The following is a 17,429-nucleotide window of genomic DNA, read 5'->3' as shown; positions in this document are numbered from 1 at the left end:
CTCCTTGCCGAGACCGGCTTCACATAGTCCCCCTGCCCCCAACCTCAGCACATTCCCATTTCCGTACGTGGACGCTCCTCGTCTGGGAGGGTAAGTGATCTTCCCAGATGATATGCAGCTAGTAACGAAGGCAGAGCTAAGATGTGAGCTCGGGTCTGAGCAGCTGCAAATCCCACAGCAAAGTGTGGACCGACAGGCACGCATTGCACGTGGGAAGGTACGCATGAGCTTGCTTTTATTTTGGTGATTATGGATTTCCTAGAAGAGGTGTCTCCAAAAAAAGCTAACGAGCAGATCAAACTCCCATAGATAGTATTGCTTTAGACTAGGGTTCGTTTGTAAAACTTAATTTTAAGAAAAATGCTGGATGAATAACAGAACGGCGACGCATGGATGTGAGAAAACGGGAAGCTGGCTCACAGGTACATGCCAGCGAAGCCGAACAGTCTGCCTCCAGGACAGGAGCCATCCTGACGCCAGGTCCCAGAAGGACATGGCTAGGTGAGTCATTGTCTTTTTGTAAGTTTATTTATTTATTCTGAGAGATAGGGGGCCTGAATGGGGGAGGGGCAGGGGGAAAGGGAGAGAGAGAATCCCAAGCAGGCTCTGTACTGTCAGCACAGAGCCCGACGCGGGGCTCAAACTCCCGAACCATCAGATCGCGACCGGGGCTGAGATCAAGGGTCGGACGCTTAACCAACTGAGCCACCCAGGCGCCCCTAAATAAGTCATTTTCAAGTCTCCATAAGGGGGAAAGGAGAATGTGGGATTCCACCGATGGATCTGCACCCCAGGAGACAGTCTGCCCTCAGCGGATTCACCGTTCACAGAGATGCTGGATGTCGAGGGGACCAGGGACAAGGAAATCAGAGAGAGGCCAAACTGGTGGTCCTTTGAGAAAGTGACTTCTCTGACCTGGTACTCAAAGGTGACCTTTTCCACGGGCCACTGCTCCTGGGGACACAGTCGTGGAGGTAATGACTCCAGTCGCTTCTCCACTCTGCCTAGCCCTGGGCCCCATTTCCAGGACACACAGAGACCTGGGAGGCTTTCTCCACCAGCCCACGTACTCCGTCCTCAGACCTGAGATGCGCTCGGGTCCCCCCTGCTCCTTCCTCTCACTTGGGAAGCAGTTGAGCGAGGGCTATGATAGCCACATACATAGTCACCATCTGAACATGTATCCTGTGCCGTCTCACGTCTAACCCCAAACAGCTTCCGCGCCCCCACTTAGATTGTCGGGTTCCCTGGTTCACGTCACGGGCTCCCAGGCCCGGGTTGGCTGTCCCCCGCGTGTGGGCGGACACGTCCCGTCTGCTGGGAGCCCTGGGCCCCCCAGCGTGGTGAGCACATCCGGGGAAGGTCCACGCCTGCAGGCCCACGTTCCAGGGACTCTGTTGAAGGCCGTACGTGAGGTCGGGTGGCGTGGACCCAGGGGCGGATGAGTTCCACGGTTCGGTGCGGATTCTGCCCCTCTCGGTCACTGACCGGCCACATTACCTGTCACCGCACATCGTGCTCCTCTGTTGTGTTTTGCCGCATGGTACGCTGATTGGACTCCAAACAATAGCTGATTTTGGATGAAAACACTCTTGTATTTTCAGATGAAATAATATTAATTTGGACAGTGAGCATCTGATCAGAATTCCTTGTAAATATTTAGATCAAGCGCCTAGGGAAGAAAGAGACCCAGTTAATTGTAATTAATCGTGGATAATTCATTACTTACCGTACATATCTCGGCTGGAGCTCCATTGGGCTCAGAACCCTAAAGGGGCTGCAGACTCCGAGCTGAACCTGACTGGAGAAGGGTGTGCCTCGTCTGTGCTGCCTGACAATGACGGATGGAAACGCGGGGACGGCCCGCTCCCCCGCCCCCGCGGAGCGCGAAGGAGAACCAATCACCGTCGCGGGTGGGTTGTAAGTCATCTTGAGATGCAGCTCCAAGCACAGAGGTGAACAAAGGACCAGCTGCACCGCCACAAAGTCTCCCCCCCGATCTTCCGTTTCTGCTGAGTCTTGACAAGGGCCGTCTCACGCCCAGACCTCCGCCCCCCTGCCCGCACCAGGCGGCCCCCGGGGGTGGTAGGACTGAGCAGCGTCACCCGTCACCCTCGGGGCGCAGGCATCCGATCCATTAATGGCAGGAGTGACGGGTCTGAAGGGCATTGTCCCCAGCGGCTGAAGGAAGGAGGCCCCGGAGTGCGGTCACCGCATCAGTGGACGGCTGAGGGGAGGTCCGCAGCCGCTCAAAGGGGCCGTGGGGGGACGTGGGGGGACGCGGCCACGCTGCCCGGGAAGAGCCCAGGGGCCGAGGGGTCTTGCAGAGAGGTCTCAGGAGAGGCAGCGTGGTGTCACCTCAGGTGTGAAAGGGGGGCCCCGGGAACCACGGCTGGAGGGCTCGCCCCGAGGACCCCCAGAAACCCACCTCTGCCCTCAGCCCCCACGTAGCCTGTTGGCTCCGCCCTCGGCACTCGGCCAGGCCCCTCCCTCCAGCCCTCTGGGCAGGGTCCTGGCAACAGCCTTCACCGGGTCTCCCCAGCTCTGTCTCCTCTTCTAGTCCATGCACACAGCCTCCCATGACTACGATGCAAGCCTCCTCACCCTCTCCTCTTAAAAACCCTTCCATTCCTTCCCATCTCCTCTACTAAGAAGGCCAAGCCCCCGGTTCAGGCTCACAGAGAAGGTCCCTGAACACCATGTCCCCCGCTGGGACCCCACCCTTCACCACCACGCCCTCCGCCCGGCAGCACCCGATTCTGAGTCACTACCCGGGGCTCACAAGCGCACCTCGTATGGATTCGATCCTCCTTACTCGGGACTCCGCCCGTAACGTACAGATTTTCCAGCTCACCAAAGTCTGGTAGCAGCCCTGGGGTCAACACACACGGTGTTTCCGTGGTCGTTCTGGAGGAACACATACAGGCGACAAACTTGAGGGGTTGGCCCGTGTTCCCGGCTGAGATGAGCAAGATAACAGTCGCCTTCCTGTCCCAGCTCCCGTCCTGTAAACCAGTGTCCTTTTGTGGTCTATCTAGTGCCACGTTTTCCACATTTTTGTGCTTTTTGTCGATAACTTCGCTGCTTTAAGTGGCCCCGTGTTAGGCTGGAGTACTGGCTGGTGTTTGACCGTGCTGCCCCCGGATGTGGTGACACATTACTCTGGATGTTTCTATGAGGAGGTTTCTGGATGGAATTACTGTTCAAGCTGGTGGACTACAAGTGAAGCAGATTGCTCTCCCTGCTGTGGGTGGGCCTCTCCCAATCAGCGGAAGGCCTGAACAGAACAAAGACTGATCTCCCCCAAGCAGGAGGGGATTCTGCAGCAGACAGCAGGCAGACTTCAACCGCGGCACGGGGTTTCCTTGGGCCTCAGCCTGATGGCAGGTTTTGGACTTGCCAGCCTCCGTAATCTTGTGAGCCGATTCCTTAAAATAAATATTATTCCGCGTGTGTGTGTGTGTGTGTGTGTGTGTGTGTGTGTGTGCATCTCATCGGTTCTGTTTCTCTGGGAACACCGACTGCACTAACCCCGTGTTTCCCCCAGGGGCAACGGTTCAGCATGCCCCAAGTCAGAATCGGTGGCCACTTCATGGAACACAACTACCGTGGACAGAGCAGTCGGCAGCACTGTCCTCCCGGCGGCTGCCCTCCTCCCACTTGCTCACCGGGTTGTGGTTTCTCAGGTCGTATGATTTTTCTAAGCACCCCTCGCCTCCCCCCACATGGTGATGCTCTCCCCGGCCCCCTGGGCCGCCTTGGGCCCCCAGGACCTGATGCCTCGCCTCTGTCACACCCCACACAGGAGAGACACCTGAGCGTTTGGAGAGCCACCTGTCCCCTGTGGCACGGCCTCAGGACCAGCCAGACTCCTGGAACACAGGGGGCTGTGGGCGGTGACGTGATGCACGGCCAGTCAGAGAGGCCGCCGTTCCCCACCGTGGGGATCACGGGCCCTCCAGTGAGATACCCGTTCTGTGCACACATACGTGTGCGGGGAAGGTCGCGCGAAGGCCCTCGGACAAAAATGCCCGCCTCCCGTCACAGTGCTGGAAACACCTGAGTTAGTTCTCTTGATTTTGAGGACGATGGCTGCAGTGAAAACAGATATTTTCTGGGCCGGGAACCATGCAGAATGCCTCCCGTTAGCACTTGGCTCCTCAAATTAGCAGGCCCGAGCAGATGAGTCCCAGCGAAGGCACCTCGCGGCTCATACGCCAGAAGACGTTGCCAAAACTTGCGAGCATTTGGGCTAAAATGTCCGAGGACTAGAGGAGCATTTTGAGGATAACCTGGCAGGGGGTCTCCAGCGACGGCCGCTGCTTTTCTCCTCCGTGCTGCATCCGGCCGTGGAGCCGCGGAAGAGACGTTTCCGGACCAGAGTCCGTGAGTGGTGGAACCCTCTGGTGCGGTGGGAGAGTGGATGTCAAGAAAACAGGATTTGGTTCGCTTGCGCCCTAAAATCACTGTTACGGGTCATGCCAGCTGTTCAGAGAGGCAGTGTCGTCTGCAGGTGAGGAGGGCCCTCCTACAGCAGGGGATGAATGGGGGACCCGAGGCCCCGGGTCCCTTCCGACCCTGAGACTGGGGACGTTTCCCAGCTCCCTAAACACAGTGCCTGCACCTGTCTGAGCCTCAGCACGTTGCCGCGGCAGCCTGTGCCCCCCCGCCCCCCGTGGCAGAAGCGAGTGTCTCGGGGGAGAGACACGGCCAGGCCCGCTGGAGCGGACGGCGGGTGGGGGGGACCCCCGGCACCTTGGCGCTCACCCAGCCCCTGGCTCGGCCGTCCAAGTGCAAGCAACATGGCCCACGTCGTATTCCACCCACGTGTCCCGTCCGACCTTCCCGACTCGTTTCATCCTCTGGCCCAAAAACTTACATTGACATTGAGGACGATTTTACATGGCCGGCGACAAGCTTGGGCAGTTTAAGAGTTGTAATGAAAAGGTCCTCCAAACACAGGCTCTGGTCCTGGGCCACGCCTGCACGCACACACGTGAGCTCGCCTCTCTGCCCTCAGGTCCCCGACTGTAAAACACACACACGGACATGGGGTTTGCTGGGACACAGACCACTTTGTACGCCAAGCCAGTAGGAACCGCCGTGCAGATGTCCCTTCATTCATGGAAATGGAACCACGTCGGCTCATTCCAAGGCCTCTGGTCCACGCACAGAACGCCCCTTCCTGCCAGATTCTCCACCCACCTGGGGTGGAAGCCTGGGGCACAGTCACCCGGCATTTTTACATGGTGACCAGCGTCTGTCATATTTCTTAGACTTAATTCACACCTGGCCAACGTAACAATCATGTTGGGAGCTTTAGCGTCTTGATATCTGACACTTTTAAGAATCCAGATGTCAGATATTTTTTGCGTTTTGAGAAGCCTTGCTTCACACATTAGTTTACAGCTGGGCTCTAAGAAAATCTCAAGAACATTCCATTTGTTTGCAAGTTTTCCTCTGCCAACTCGTGGACCCCAAATGGAGGTGATGACTGTATCCCCCAAGAGTGGAGTTTGTCACAACGCTTCCCACTAGGAGCCGCTGGTTTCTGAGTGATATTGGTAAAAAGAATAACCATAATAATGATCAAGGTCATCGCTTTGTGAAGCGAACAGCTATCGGTAATACTGAAACACCAGATAGGCTTCGATGACACTGAGGGAAAACCTTATTACAGCTCTGATTAACTGTAATCTGATGTGCGCTACAGAGAGGTCGTCTGTGGAAATCACATGTCCTGCAGACACGTGCACTTTAGGCTAAGTCTACCTGCACCAGTTACTAAGATACGACCCCGAAAACACTGCTTGTCTGTTCCAGCCTGCTTCCTGTCTTGAAAAAACGTGGGGTCAACACCATCACAGACATCGGTAAGCTTTAAAGGGCTTAACAAATGTAGAGTTCCAAGCTCCGTGACTGGCACATCCTGGCACGCCCAGAGGATTAATTCCCCGTCCTCTACGCCAAACACGGAGAAGCCTTTACAAAAGCAAAGTCTGAGCATGCTCATTGCGCACGGCTCCAAAGAAACGTCCCCTCCAAAAGTAGGTGGTGATACCGATCTTACGGTGGCCTCGCCATCTGTGTCCAGGGCCATCAGGGAAAAGTGAAGGGGAGCCAGGCGCCTTGTGCTGGATGGAGCTCCTGTGGGGTCATCTGGGTGGAGGATGGAGTATTCGGAGGGGCCAGTGCGTCTTGGTGGGTGAGGACTGCGGAATCGCCATACCTCGGTTTGAGGACGAATTCTGCCACTGACTAGCCGATAGTCTCGGGCAAATCACCGAGCTGCGCCCACGCCTGAATCTTCTCACAGGATTTGTGAAAGGATTACATCAGTGTAAGCGTGGATAGTGCTTGGAGGGAACTTGCTAAGATCTCGTTAACACTAGCTATGTGTCCATTCAGGCGTCGGGAGGCTCCAGCCACCCGTCTGTTCATATAAAGTTCCTGGAGCACAGCCCTGTTCGTTTGTTTACATGTGTCCCCGACAGTTTTCACAGCACAACACAAGAACTGACACTTTGAGATCACGTGCCCACAAACCTAGGATGTTGGATATCTGGCCCTTTACTGAAAAAGATTGCTGCTCCCTTGAGATGGCTAATTTCATACGTCAACTTGACCGGACTGAGGGTGTCCAGATACTTGGTCAAACGTTTCTACAAGGGGTGTTGTAGATGTTTCTGGATGTTTCTACAAGGGGACCTGGGATGAGATTAACATTTAAATTGATGGAATGAGTAAATCAGATTGCTTTCCCCGGTGTGGGTGGGCCTCATCCAATCAGTTGAGGAAGTGCTTAGAAGAAAAAGATGAGCCCTCCCCACGACTGAGAGAGAACTCTCCAGCAGATGTCTCTAGACTTCATCTGTCACATCGGCGCTGCCTGGGCCTCCAGCCTGCTGGCCCAGTCTGCACGTGGGACCCGCCAGCCTCCGTAACTTGTGTGTGCCAATTCCATATATACATACCTCGTTGGGTTTGTTTCTCTGGAGAACCTGTCCTCAATTTATCATGCCTTAAGTCTCCATTCACAGGGAGGGCTCAGGATGTGGGAACACAGCCCTGGGATTGTCATAAAGGATCTCTTGTCTTTCAGGACCCCCGGCCAAGGAGACTCGAGGCCACTGCCGTCCCAAAGGATGGAATCCCAGCTGGGCTGGACTCATGGATGGTGGGGGAGGGGCTTCTGTCTGTCCCCACACGTGACCTAGATACCAAGGACGTGATGCCCTTCAGATCCCACCTGCTCTCTCTTTCAGTCTTTGGAGCTGGGACTTAAATAAAATCTGAGGCCTCAAATATTCTTAATTAGTTTGTCTAATTATCACATTAACACTTACTACTTTTTGTAAAAATATTTTAGTTTTTATCATCTTTTGTGCCATTATTCCAATTAATTGTGTTGGAAATGCTCAGCCTGAACATCAAAGGATAAGGTGCTACTTTTTGAAGTCGTGTTGTTTGATAACAGAGTCTTCTCAGATTTCAGCATCTGGAAATGGGTCGAACTATAAAAATTTTATATATTTGCGTGCGGATCACAATATATCCTGTGCACGTAAATGAACAGATGTGACATGTCTGTGCCATCGAATTTCTAGCTGATCTGGAAATACCCATTGATATTTTTCATCATTTCCCTTCAACAAAAGTCTTAAGGTTGTGATTTCACCCGGGCGTCCAGAGATCACCGGGCGTCCCGGGGTGACGCTAGGAGTGACTTAGTGAACAAACCGCCAGGGCACGGTGGCTCAAGAACAGGTGAGCTTGCACGTGGCAGGACCTGGAAGGCCCACAGGCCAGCGGGACACAGCCCGGGGGTCTCGGGCTGAGGCGACTCAGCCGCCTTCCCCCGTGGCCCCCAAGCTTGCCCGCGCCCTGTCTCCACGGCAGTGGGAGGGTGGGAGCGTGGGGGGCCCAGAGCGGCTCACATTCCATGAGCCAACAGGAAGTCAGACCGTGTCACCTCGCTGCAGGAGAAGCTGGGAGGCCTGGTGTGGTTGAGCCCGGGAGGAAGACAGCATGAGTTTTGGCGAACAGCCGGGAATCTCTGCCAGGGCTGCTGAGCCAAACCGGGGAGACAGAGTCTCCCTTTCATCTGATGAGAGGAGGAAAGGAGTGTTTTCATGGTGCGGAGAGGATCGTGCCGAATGTTCAAGCGGGCCCCCGAGACAGGTACGTCAACATCAGCGCCTGGCCGGCGGTGAAGCTGGGGGCGGACTGAGTGAGTTTAGGGGCCCCACAACACTTCGAGGTGTCGCCGCAGGAAGTGATGACGCTAAAAGTCCTGGATCAAAGTCACGCGTGTGCTCATGCAGGCGTGGACAGGCGACTTGAGTGAGCGACACGGCTCTGGGTGGCAGAGACGGAGCATGACCCCCTGTCCTCTCTCCTTGGGGAGGAGGACAGTGCAGAGAAGTGACCCCCAGGCTCACGGCGAGCCGGGCACGCCAGGCACCTGCAAGGTACCCGGGCTCAGGGGCGAGTCGGACTTGGTGAGCAGGAGGCGGGAGGAAAGGGGACACGTGAGGCCAAAGGGCCTGGGCCCGAGTCCCGCCTCTGCCCCTTGTTTCTTGTGTCACGTGCTCACTCCACAAGCTTCTGTTGTGACACACACACCACGCTCCCAGAACTGAGGTCGAGACCCCCGTCCTCTTGAGCTTCTGTCGCAGCGGGAAGACAGACGGCAACAGGCAAAGTAAACTGGAGACACCAGACCACCTGTCTGCTGGAGGGGAGGCCCAGGGCACTGGCAGGGAGCCCGCTTCGCGAGCGAGCGTCGTCGATGCCAGCCCGGCACGAGCTCCTCCCTCGCCTCCTTTCCCTGCACACGCGCACTCTCCCCGCACTCAGGCCATGCACGTCCTGGCACCGACCCGTCAGAGCTCTCATCCGAGGGGCTCAACTCCAGGACAACGCAGGCCACGGCCAGGCCACGGCAGTCCCAGCTGGGACCTTTCCCTAGGACGCCGGGGAAGCATTTCTTTCTACCCCAGTTGCTAAGCAAACCTGCAGCTGTGGACAGCCACCTGTCCCGAGCGCATGGAGAAAGTCCCTGCCCCAGGAGGAAGCCAGGCCGGGCCGAGACGTCAGATGACGAGTGTCTCCATGGGGCTGTGCCGACCCCAACCCATCTACCGCTCCCCAGTCACGGGGGCCCGCGAATTCCCATTTTCCTTAAGCCACTTTGGGTTGTGGTTTTATAATTTGCAAGCAAGAAGCTTCTAATCTAGCCAAGGGGAAGGAGATTGGCAGGCGGTGGAGACAAATGAGAATACTCTGGTCAGGGACGGTCTCTGGGAGGGGACATTTGCTCTGAGGGACACTGGTAACAGTGGGACAGCCACATGCCGAGCTGGAAAGGGAAAGTTCCAGCGAGGATCCCCAGCAGCAAGCCCGGGAATTAGGAGAAAGCTGGGCACGTGGGGGGCAGAAGCGAGCCCAGCAGTGAGCAAGGAGCCAGAGGAAGCAGGCAGGGGCTCCCGCTTCATCCTGGGGACGGAGGACAGGCACCCAGGAGCCACAGGCCCAGAGGCTCATTGACACCATCGAAGCATCGCGGTGACAGGGACAGGGGCAGGGACAGGGGCACCGCCTCCCAGATGGGACAGCCACTGCACGAGGGCTGACCCCAGCTTGGCCGGGGACCGGACGTGGTGGGCACCCTGGGGACAGACTCAGAGCCTGCAGACCAGCCCCTCCCTTCTGTAAGACCCACTTTGTTACAGACTGTGAGTCCTCAGTTCCTGTGACTTCCTTCCAATGGTCTTCGTAGCTGCCGCGGTTCTCATTCAAGAATCTCACATCTGATTCCGAAAACAAAATAATAAACACGCACCAAAAGCTTTGCAGAAGCGTATACTTAACCAAGTGGTTTCCCTTTATAGATTTCTTAAAACTTTTCAGGGGGGCGCCTGGGTGGCTCAGTCGGTTAAGCGTCCGACTTCGGCTCAGGTCGTGATCTCGCGGTCTGTGAGTTCGAGCCCCGCGTCGGGCTCTGTGCTGACAGCTCGGAGCCTGGAGCCTGTTTCAGATTCTGTGTCTCCCTCTCTCTCTGACCCTTCCCCGTTCATGCTGTCTCTCCCTGTCTCAAAAATAAATAAACATTAAAAAAAATTTTTTTTTAAACTTTTCAGGGATTTTTTTTTTAAGTTCTTTTGTAATTTAAAAAAAAAAAAAAAAGCTATTTTTAACCGAATGTAAATACTGGTCATTTTTGTTGGTTCAGAGAGAATTTTTCTGAACGAGTCACAATGATTTTCCCAGAGAAGGTGCCTCATTGGATGCGGGGACCAGAGCCCGGCAGTGCTGATGCTTAGTCCTTGATGAGGCTGCCACGTGCCTGGCCCACATTACTGTCCACGGCTGCTAGTAACCAGTCTGTACCTCTGAGGACTGCTAGAGAAGGTTATGGCGGGAAGCTAAGAGCCTTGGGAAGGTGCTCTTTATTTAAAAAAACATTTTTTAATGTTTATTTTTAAGAGGGAGAGACAGAGTGTGAGCAGGGGAGGGGCAGAGAGAGAGGGCGACACAGAATCCGAAGTAGCTCCAGGCTCCTAGCTGTCAGCACAGAGCCCGATGCGGGGCTCGAACCCACGAACCACGAGATCGTGACCTGAGCTGAAGTCAGACGCTCATCCGACTGAGGCGCCCAGGTGCCCCGGAAGGTGGTCTTTTCATAAAGACCATATTTGCTCTCATGGCAGAAAATTCAGGAACTGCAGAAAAAACCATAAAGAAGAAAATACAAATTACCCATAACCCAAACCCCACATAACCCTAAGTCCTGAGTCTCACGGCCCCCGACTCCTGTGGGGTGAGAGTGTCATTAATGACACATCATAATAAACGGGGTCACACTCAGATGTGCAGTTCGCCTCTTCCGGGGCATGAACCCAGCTCACGACGGTGCCCCTGTTCGAGAGCCTTTGCTCCTCACTAGGGACAGGAGTCTCGAGGACACATGCCTGGCCGCGGCCCTGCTGGCTGGACGGTGCAGGGCAAGCCTGACCCACGCGGGGCCTCGTCACATTCTCTCTCGGCAGCTCCTACTGGGAGCCCGGTGACGGCGGGATCCCTCCTGTCTCACACCCGCAGGGCCTCGGAGAAGCCAGGTCCCAGGGAGACAGGGACACACGGACAGAAGGGAGACAGACGTGAGATGACACACACAGGACCTTCGCGTGTCCTCCCCGGTCTGGCCGCCTGCGTTTGCCGTCCCCGCCCATCTATGCCTCCGTCAGCTGTGCGGGCTCTCGAGAGACTCTCCACAGCCGGGAGAGGGTCGCGTGCGGCCCAGGAGCGCCCCGCACGGCAGGGACGCCTAACCGTTGCTGCCGAGAACGTCCACACTCGGCCGCCCCCGTGGCTCCCCGTGTGGAGCCCACGCACCTCCAGCGACCCGGCGTCCGTCTTCCCGGGGAACTCTCTCCGGGTGGCGATCGAAGAGCCTGTGCTCAGAGCGGTTCACTCCACGGCCAACGGCCACTCCGCCAAAGGATGCGGGGCCAGCCGGGAAGGTTTAGGCGCTGGAACATTCCCTCTGGCTCTTCAGAGTTGGGGGGCCTATCAGTTGTCCGCCCAGTCAGAAGCTTTCAGGGAATTTTGAGGCGCTACCGCTGTGAGCCAGGCCCCGTCCTAGACCCAGAAAGTCGGAGATGACGGTGCTGCCTGGCCCCAGGGAGCAGGGCTAGCGGGAGGCTGGGGGGGTGGGGGACGATGGGGGGGCTTGTGGTGGAAGGTCTGAGGTGGGGCTGGGGCGAGAGGCTAGGGACCGGGGGAGGGGGCTCGACCCGCCAGCTGAACCCTGGACCCCCCTGCCTGGCAGGCCCACCGAAGGTGTGAGCGGGGCCCCTGCCCTCTCAGTCACGGGTCACCCGCATGCTGGGCAATCAACGGCCGGCACCCCACAGCCCCGCACTGACCTTGGGAGTGTTTCCCTCCCAAGTCGACTGAAGCAGGTCTCACCCCCGCCCTTCATGTCCTGGCCCAGCACCCTCAGCCTTCAGCCCCAGGTCAAGTGCGGGCCTCTTAGGGCTCCCCGCGAGACACCCCGGGAATCGCGAAGGGATGACCCCTTTTGCACTGTGTCAGTATTTCCAATAAACAGCCCTTTTGTCTGAGGGCTCTAAAGGGTATGGTTAACATCATTTCCTTCACTTTTCTAGAAATGTCGTGTTTACAAGGCTATTTTGGCAAGAGCATGATGCAGGCTGACTGGGACCCAAACCTGCCACGCTGCTTCTGGACTTTTGATTGGAACTGCCACCAGAACACAGCCAGGCCACTGGCCGTGTTGACCCGACACCATCTCTCGGGGGCTTTGATGAGACACGTGGACACGTCTTGGAGGGAAAGGAGCCCGTCGACTCCGGTGCTGCTGAACCCGTTCTACACCTGGGTCTGGCTACCTCTGTCCAGCACCAGGGAGGGTTACTTGCTCTTCAGCTGTTGCTTCGCCTCTTCCAGGAAGCCCTCCTTGCCTTCTCTCTCCACCCTTTGTCAATGGCGTTGAACCACTCTTTCTCTGAGCTACCATTATACCTTTTAAATGTTTGTGTTATTTTGCTTAACATAATCTGTTTATATACCCCCTTCTCACACAAAATTATCATGCCCTTGAGGCCGGGAACCAAATCTGACTTCTCCTTGCAAACCCCGCCCCCCCCCGCCCCCGCCAGAAGGGCGCATGGCACCCAGGAGGAGGTCCTTTGGTTGGACTTGACTTGATGAGGTTGACACCTCCTGGGTTCACACCTCCATGTGACCCCTTTGCCTCGTCTTTGGACTCCACCTGGTGACTTTTCTAATAAATAGAACAGAGAAAAACCAATTGGCTGTCATTTCTGAGACGAGGTCACAAAAGACCATGACGTTGGTCTTTCTCACCAGCTCCCTGTGGCCGTGGGAGTCCTGGCCCTGGGGACGTCAGCCGCTGTCTTGTGAGCAGAGAGGCTCCCACCACTGAGGACTGAGGACCCCGCGCGGCAGCCGGCCGGCCCCAGAGGCCTGCCCAGAGCCGTGTGAGAGAGCCCAGACCAGGGTCACCCCGCAGCCCGGCTGACGTCCTGCCTGTGACCCACACAGACCCCAAGAGGGAACCCGCTGGGCCACAGAAACTGGAGACACTACATACTTTTCCTTTCAAGCCACTAAGTTTCGAACGAATTTATTATACAGCCGTGGTGATGGAGGAAGGGTCCCCCTGTTAGTTCCACGCCTGATGTGAGGACGTTCGATTGACCAGGGCAGACACAGGGCAAGAGGGGGCCGTTCAAGGCCGCTGAACTCCCACGGCTCTCGAGACTCTGGGACGTGAAACATCGCCGACCTCCAAGCGGCAGCGTCTCAGGACAAATAAAACCAGGCCCTGACCACCTGCAGTCCGTTCAGCGTCATGACGAGGAGCATACGCGCTCCAATCCAAGTCCCGCGGGTCAGGACGCGGTGACGTGACGGAGTGTGACTTTCCCTCAGAGGCGTCTGCAAAGTCCAGACCTCAGCTCGCAGTAAGAACAGCTCCAGTCAACTTTCGAGGAATATTAACTACTAACCACTGGCTCACAGGCCCTCTGTCAGCAGCCGGGGACAGAAAGACAGAGAGACGCCACCCTGTCTACTCGAGGGACATGAGGACAGAGGCCCAAACGGCCGAGACCCAGAATGATCAGTAACCCCAGTTCCGCTGCCTTCCATGTTCAGCAAACGACGCGCGTAAGAGGTCGTAGGGACAAAACCAGTAACACCGAGATAGACTTCTGCGTGCGATGGTGTTTGTCAACTTGGAGGGTGAGGGACCCGAGCCGTGGTATTAGCTACCTGACCCTCTGAGGACGGCTGGGGAGGGACCTCGTTCTCCCGGCGCTGCCCTCAGAGGTGACGAGGGCCGCGGAGACTGTGCGTCTGAGTCGGAGCGGAGTTTCAGAGGGGACGTGGCTTCAGGAATTTCGGGGTCAGAAGGGACAGCGGCAGCCGTCTAGGCGGGCTCTCCCCTGCAACTTTGTGTGTGGGCGCGTCCCCGGAGAGCCAGCCTGCAGGCCCCTGGACTCTGGCTGTGCGGCCGGGGAGCCCGGAGGACAGGCCGCCTGAACCGGCCTCCCGCTTCCCTCCCTCCTGCCTCTCTCCCTCCGGCCTGTCCGGGGGGAGGGGGGGTGTGCACGTCCAGACTCCACACACTTTCCTCCCCGTGTGACTACTGCAAACCGCAGAGGGGGCTGGGAAAGGGCGGACTCTGGGTCTGACGGCGGCTGGGCCCGGCATCTCTCGCAGAGGCTGGGACCCCACCCCACCCCGCCCGCTCCGCCTGGGTTCTCGTGTCCCCAGCACTCCTGCACCGCGTGTGGCACCTAAGAGGACTTCTGATGGTCTGGCAGGACTGGCCGCGAGAAAGCGCCCTTGTCCCTCACGTCCACGTGAGAACTCGGGGCCGGTCTGTGCCTGGATCAAAGCCTGGGGGACGGGGCCCAGGGGATTAAAGGACCACACCTTTCCCATAATGGGGGGGCCATTACCTACCAGGCAGGACCCAGCACGATGCAGTTAGCAAACCTCCACTGGTGGGGATTTCGAGCACATCCAGGACACCTGGCCGAGGGTGGGGAGGAGGGTGTGCACAGGGTCGGTGGGGGGGGGGGGGGGGATCCTGGGGCCACTTCTGTGACCTCGGGAGCAAACACCCGGTGGAGCTGCCCTCTCCTCGTGCCTCAGGCCTCCTCTCTCTGAGAAGAGCGTGGGGTTCGGGGAGAGACTGCTTCTTCCCGAGGGCGTGACTGGAGGCCGGGCAAGACAGTCCTGCCAGCGGTGGCCTTGGCCCAACCGTCCCTCTGCCGTGCGGGAGAGCGGACGGCAGGTTCCCAGGACGGCGTCTCTGGGCGTGAGACTCACCCCCTGCGGCTTCCTTCCTCCCGACTGCACAGTCAATAACCACAGTGACAGTGGCCTTCCAGTGTCCTCCCAGCTCCTTCCTATTTCTGAGTAGCTTGTGAGCACGACAGTCCGGAGCTGACATCAATGAGGGGCTGCCCCTGTGCCCCCCCCCCGGGCCACCCCCTCACCTGCCCGATGGCGCCAGAGAACGTCCAGGCCCCCACGGCCCCAGCAGCATGGCTGGAACAGGAGACACACAAACGTCACCTGTACCCTAAGGTGGGGCACAGGGGCGATGACAACGATCGGCCAGGACCCTGGGGACCCGAGACCCGGGTCCAGACAGCGGCCAGGGCCTTCAATCTCTGCCCTGAGCCTCTCTGTCCTGCCCCATGAAACCAGGTCGTTAGGGTCCCAGTGTGGCAGGGAAGAGACCATGCGTATTCCTCTCCTCTCCTCCTCAAAACCCCCCGCAGCCATAAAGCAACTGCTACAGAAGTATAAATCCACAAGAGAAGGGGAGGGAGGAGAGGGACGGGGGGATTTCCAGAAGATGCTCTCCTGCCTGACAGAGGGAGGAAGGGACACTGAGCCCCCAGACAGACCGGGGTGGGGGGGCCCTGGAGGCAGCAGCGGGGAGGCATCGGGAGGCAGGGGCAGAGCCCTGCACCTGCTGTGCTCCGGGACTGAGCTGTCCCTGTGACCCTGCTGGGGAGCACGGACAGGTCCTGCCCTTGCCGAGCTCTTATCTATATAACCCAGAGCAAGGACAGCATCGAGGCGCTGATCGGAGTGGGGTTCGAAGAGACGACGAGGCGAGGACAGGGGGACAGGGGTTCAGGGCAGGGGGCCTGGCCCCCCCGGACAGCGTCTCCATGTTTATTCCAGATGAGCAGTCAAGGAAACCCTGCCCGCGAAGGGGACATTTAGGCGGAGGTCGGGGGCAGGAAGAAACCAGGGAGGGAGGAGAATTCCAGAACAGGAACAAGAAGCGATGACCCGAGGACACGCAGCAGGAACGTGTTGGGTGTGCTCCAGGGGCCTAAGATAAGGGGGTCTGCCACCACTTTTGGTAGAGGAATAAATCGCTTCACAGAAGGTGAGTTTGTCTACGAGAGCCAAGGGTGGGGCCGGGCCGGACGGCTTTGTCAACCAGGGGCCGAATGTCACAGCAAAGGGAGAGGAGAAGGGGATCCGACGGTCCCGTGATGTCCTGAGAAGACCCCTCTGGCCGGCGCCCGAGGACGGGGCGCGGGCTCCGGGTTCCCACGGAGAATGGCCCGGAACATCTCCAGCCACCTCTCGGGAAAAGTATTTATTGAAAGGTCAGGCTAAGTGACTGGGACAGCAGAAGGAGGTCAAGGAGCCAGCAGTTTGGAGGACGGTCGTCGGGGGTTACGGGACAGCGGCTTAGACTGCGGTGGCGGCGGGTGTTCTGGAAGGGGGGGGAGGGGGCGGTGCAGGCAGGTGTCTCGGAAAACACGGCGTTCTGGCTCCGGAAGCGGATGGACGGGGGTGCCATTTACGGAGATGGAGAACAGGCGGCTGGAGGGGGAGAAAAGTTCCGTCCTGGGCACGTGGCCTGTGGCACGCCTGCTGGAGCCCACGTGGATGCCAGGTAGCTGGCGGGGAGAAACCCACAGTGAGGGTTAGGGGTCCCGGCGGGGAGGCGGAAAAGACCAGCCGGGGAGAAAGAAGGCCGCCGGGGAGCATCCGCCCCAGGAAGGACACAGCGCCCAGGACACCAGCTTTCCGGAAGGCGTCGGATGGAAGCCACAGGGCTCCTACCTTACGTGCCTCACGACCCAAGCCGGAAGAGGCCACGGTCCTCACTGTGACAGACACCCTCTGCGCCCGGCAGCGCCACCCCCGGGGAGCCCGCCGGGGAAGCGGGAGAGGGAGTGTGTTTCACGCTCCTGGGGTCCCTGTGGAGGGACGTGTCCTGAGCACACGCTCCGCCTTCTCCCGGACTCCCGGGGGCGTTTGCCAGCAACGATGAGGCAGCCGAACTGGGCTCGGCTCTTCCCTTCTCCTCGTGGGCCCCAGCCGGGCTGCCCCGACTCCGTGAGGCCCGCGCGCCCCCTCAGTGGGGCGGGGAAGCCGCCCGATCGGTGGTCTTCCCGGAAGCCCCCTTGACAAATACACCTCATGCCGAATCCTCCCGTTCGGCTGCTACCAGTGATAAAGGTGCCGTTTGCCTCCAAAATTATTTCCTTACTTGTTATTTCAGTGTGTTTAGAATCTAGTTGGGGAGAAACGCAGTATTTATTGGGAGCTCCCTCAAAATGCCAATAGAAATGAAAGGACCACCATGTAAGGACATATCCGACCATAAGCGTATGTCGGATGAATTAATAATGTACAAAGCTTCTCATTAGAGTCGTCTTGACCAAGAATTGGAAGTGAAGTGAATCCACATCAATTTCAGAGAAGCTGGAAACAATGTGTCACATCCGTACCACCAACCGTAGGAACCCTTTCAAAATAATTAGCTGTGCGAAGTAATTTGACGGGATTTCCGCAAATTATTTTTCAACGAGAAAACAAGAGGCCAAAAG

General features: G+C 57.7%; 1 long non-coding RNA gene across 1 annotated transcript; it reads right to left on the bottom strand.

The window, feature by feature from the left end:
• Positions 1-344: 344 nt before the first annotated feature.
• LOC128773697 (uncharacterized) lies at positions 345-4,066 on the bottom strand. The gene is made up of 3 exons (XR_008418136.1): positions 3,990-4,066; positions 2,791-2,907; positions 345-1,672 (listed from the first exon to the last, which is right to left on the bottom strand). It is a non-coding gene; the product is annotated as an uncharacterized LOC128773697 (long non-coding RNA).
• Between the last annotated feature and the right edge of the window lie 13,363 nt (positions 4,067-17,429).

This window comes from Panthera pardus, unplaced genomic scaffold (genome assembly GCF_024362965.1).
Source record: "Panthera pardus isolate Hobbes unplaced genomic scaffold, ASM2436296v1 HiC_scaffold_26, whole genome shotgun sequence".
Classification (NCBI taxonomy): Eukaryota; Metazoa; Chordata; class Mammalia; order Carnivora; family Felidae; genus Panthera; species Panthera pardus.
The sequence above is the reverse complement of the archived record's forward strand: the minus strand, read 5'-3'. Positions and strand labels throughout refer to the sequence as shown.